Source organism: Haemaphysalis longicornis, unplaced genomic scaffold, assembly GCF_048455015.1.
Source record: "Haemaphysalis longicornis isolate Haplotype H1 unplaced genomic scaffold, Haemaphysalis longicornis Haplotype H1 scaffold_2, whole genome shotgun sequence".
In the NCBI taxonomy this organism is placed as follows: domain Eukaryota; kingdom Metazoa; phylum Arthropoda; class Arachnida; order Ixodida; family Ixodidae; genus Haemaphysalis; species Haemaphysalis longicornis.
In genome coordinates, this window is record NW_027526295.1 from 207,980,239 (window position 1) to 207,984,660 (window position 4,422).

A 4,422-nucleotide genomic window follows, 5' to 3' on the forward strand; every position below is an offset into this window, starting at 1 on the left:
CCACGCATACACCATAATTTTGTGAATACTTCCCCACAAAACTCTTAGTTCGCAGGCAACCTGCTCTAGCCTCAAAAAGCAAAGCACTGCCCTGGGAATTATCGTAGAAATTTTGCTTTCTGATGTTCAATTTCTCAGCCCTGTACATCTCTAACGACGTTTTAGCTTCCATTTTTTCCCTCCATTTATTCGTTTCAATCTGCCTTGCCTCTTTTTTGGTTACCTTGGCTGTTTTGGATTCTCCACTGTTCTTTCCGTATTTCATCGTTAGCCTTCTAGTCTTTCTTAACCACTGCGTGTCCACGCTTTTCAAGTATAGGTACCTAAAAACCTTAGCTGCCCACCTTCGTTGGTCCATTGCCCTCAACCTCAACGGAAGTTGCCGCTGTGCCTCGTCACAACAGCGGGATGTTACTCCGCGCGGCACAAGTAGTGCGTTACTGGGAGTATTTTGGACGTGGCACGATCCGTTCTGATATTTTTTTTTTTAAGGGGGGGGGGGGGCTTTATATACTTATAAACTAGTGAAGCGACGACACACAAACTACGTGAGAATAAGAAGACGACATCACGCATTCATAGCAGTATCCCTTCAAAACGCGCGCCCGTTGACATCCGGGTCCGTCGCTGAGGCGGAGTGATAACGTACATGAGCTATTGCCGTTCTTCACTTGTTCCAGAGTATAGTAGTAAATATTAAAACTGGCCTTTCTTTGTTTTGTTTTTTTCACTTCGGATTCATTGCGAGCAACATAGTGTCTTGAGTGCCTTGCCAGACAATCGCTTTAAACACTCGGCTCAACCGGCCATTGTTGTGTCTATTCGCGCGCTTGCACAGGCTTTTTCATTAATTTTTTTCACGGGAAAAATATGGGGCAAACTATTGTGTCTCCCTCTCCCAAAAGTCCATTACTTAGCAAAATGAACCGGCCGCGCTCGGTTAGCCCAGCAGTACGTGAGGTGGCTTCCGTGCTATATGGCCTCGTACAAACACTGCACAGAGTGCGGGAAAAAAACGTCCCAGACACCCTAGTTTCAGCCGGTTGGGGCACTCCCACAGGCCACACAGGTCTCGTTCACAACTAAAGGGTGTGGCTTCTTTTAATGTCAAACTGATCAGCATCGCAACCATCGTCGAATACTTTCACCCGCGAAGTATTAAAACGTTCAGCCAACAAATTTAGTTTGTGAGCTCTCCTTGACCACCTATTTTTTATTCAGAAAGCACGCACTTAAAAACGACTGATTCCCTTGTATATTGTGCTCGCAGATACAGTGACGTCGGAAATGGTACATAGGATAACCTACCGGAGAGTTTTGACATATTCTGAGTACGCTTATATTATACACCCTGAGCTGCCGACAAACACATAGTTTGTGGTAACCAAGAAATACGGCGAACATTAAATTTTCGACGTCGAGACGTACCATCAAACCACATTAACCCTGCGACATCACGGGGAATAGTTTATTACTCGTCCACCTGGTGTTCTCACAACTATTGCAAAACTCGTTAGTTGTGTTTAGTAGCTTTTTCCGCAATTATAGGCTCTGCTACTTTACATGGTAAGCAGTTAAGAACGTATTTTCTTTGTTTCAAAAAGGAATAACCCGAGGTGAGAAGTTCTTGTGTGGCGCCGCTTTTCTTTTTATATTGTTCCGCGCCTCCAAATGGATCATTCGCATTCTCGCGGAAAGCGGCTCACGCACGGTTACCTATTTGGCGAACCCCTCTATATACCCCGCTCCGCAGAAGTCTTTGTTAACAAAGTTGTCGCTAATGCTGCCTTTACACCAGCCACACTGCATAAATGGCTCCACTCGGAATCTTCAGTCGCACCGTAATGCCCTCATTGTCACCAAAATGTTTTCGCACACTCCAAACAGCCAACATGGCACTGTGCAACTTTCGCATCTTCTCGTGATTCTTTGCTCCGTACTCTACCCCTAACTCGTCTCCTGGTGACCCCCTTACGAAGATCCTTATTTCCTGGATGCTTCAGGTGGTTTTTTTTTTAAATTTATAATAGCCTGGGCAAGGTAGTGTCTACATACTGCTGAATCGCGCTGATTGAGAAATGAAACAAAAAACAGGAAAGGAGCAACACACAGACAGGACGATGCGTATAACTAACAACTGATTTCATTATTCAAAACACACATTAATACAGTAAAAGCTCGGTAATTCGAACTCGGTTAATTCGAACTTCCGGTTAATTCGAACTCACGCCATGGTCTCGGCACAGCCCTGTATATTTCAATGGGGGGGGGGGGACTTTCGATAATTCCAACTCGTCGATATCCAGAACGGTTAATTTGAACTATGATCCCCTGGTTTTCATCGCTCCTCGCAGAAGTCTGCCCGAAGTGATTACAATGTGCTGCAAATCCAAACGAAACCAAATTTACTAGAGATGCAAAACAACGAAACAGAAAAACAACAGCGTGGCGCGCGCGCTACACTCCTGCATGCAGCAGCTTATTTCGCTCCTACACAGGGCGCCGCGCCACCGGCGCCAGTTCTCCGGCGCATGCCGTTATTATTTACGAAACATTATTTACGAAATCACCTGCCACAAACGTGTAGTAGCGCCTAATTACGATAACGACTCCATAGGTGGCTTGTTGTCTTCTGCCCGCGCAGTGTGGTGCGATTTCCAATCATTCTAGCGCCCGCTCGCTAATTCACACTCCGCTTAATTCGAACAGTTTTCTGGTACCCTTCGAGTTTGAATTAACGAGCTTATACTGTATACAGAAAACATTTGGGATGTGCTTGCACGTTTCTGTAATCCCATTCATATCATTGAGATATCCGCACCAGAGACGTTTTCTGTATGTTAGTGTGTATTGAAGAATTAAATCAATTGTTAGTTCGCGCATCATCCTGTCGGTGTGTAGCTTCTTTCCTGATTTTTTTTTAAAGTTCTCCATCAGTGCGATTCAGCAGCATGTACAACCAACTAGCCCCAGTTTTAGCCTTGCTGAAGGTTAGTGGGAGATGGGGTCTACACTCCCCCTACCAAGTCACCACGCATAATCTCGAACCATGGCTCTAATCATGACTGACTGATCTCCGCCTCCTCTCCCCTCTCTCCCCTCCCCCAGTTACGGCCATGCGGCCTCCCCATATCAAGAAATGTTATTGAATCCAATTCAATTTGGGCGGGAGCGTACACAACTCTGGTTTTACCTGCAGCCTTGTTTTTAGGGCGGACTCAAATGACTGTCGGGAGGCTTGTTTCATGCGAAAAGATGGTTTCTGGCATGGTGTCAGCGGAATATTTGTCACATAGGGGAGGGTTTACTCGCCAAGTTCTGACAAAAAAAGATGCAGGCAGCGCACTCCATTCAAACTCCGTTATACCACTGCATTTTTCGCTTTTCCAAGCACAAGAGCCAGCGATGCGCCGGCAGAACTTGCCCGTTTCTTGAACTTATAACTGCAGGGGGTTCGTCGTCCACGCACAAGGCAATTCCCCAAGATCCGCGAGCTGTTCTTAAAACTCAACGATTCCTTTCTCTCAAACGCTTCTGTGGCGGCACTGTTAAACGCGTCTTTAATTTTCTAATAATCACTGAAGCATTACTGATGAAAACTTTTGAAGTGCAGCCACTGCCTACAAGTAATGACTGCTTGAGTACAGAGCTCAAGACCTTCCAAAACGTCGCATGCGCAACTAGTTATCTAAGTTATAGTAATGCGTTCTTCTCGAGCCTCGGAAACGAGCAACGTATTTACGTTACTCTTTTGAGAACGGAATGAGTAATGCATTGGTGTTTGTTTTTTATTGTTGTTCTTGTTTTTGTGGCTGCCCGTACGGTTTCGGAGTCACGAGGGGAGTCTTTAGCGTACAGTGGGTCAAAAAGCCCGCCTTCTTGTTCAATTCCCGAGGATATTTAGCATTGGGGAAAAAAAGAACCTCAAAGTACAGCTCGTCGACACTGGTAACTGTCATATGCCGCGGACATGATAGTTGAATGTGTTGCCTTTTTTGTCCATCTGTATACAACTCAGCTATTGCTCAATTATGACATACGAAGAAGAAGAGACAAGGGCGCATTGTGGTCAGGAGCTTGGTCATTCAAGATGAGCAAGGCAAGATCTTCTGAGGTATAATTGTTACTTAGCGCACAAAAGCACAGGACGGAAGGAGAAAGCAGGACAAGCGCTATCTCTGTATTCTTTTTTTGCCCTGTTCTCTCATGGACTACGTTGTAATGTTTCACAACCGCAACCAACTAGCCCACATCGAAGGACTGGTTAGATGTATGCCCTGCAGTGGGCCGAGATGGATACCATCTGTGATTTACTTCGAAGGAACGTTACTCCAATAAGCTTGCTTCGAAGGGTATCCTACTTCCGGGACAAAAAAGAAGGCGGCTGGGGTGCGGATTCCCATCACTTTTCATAGACAAGCA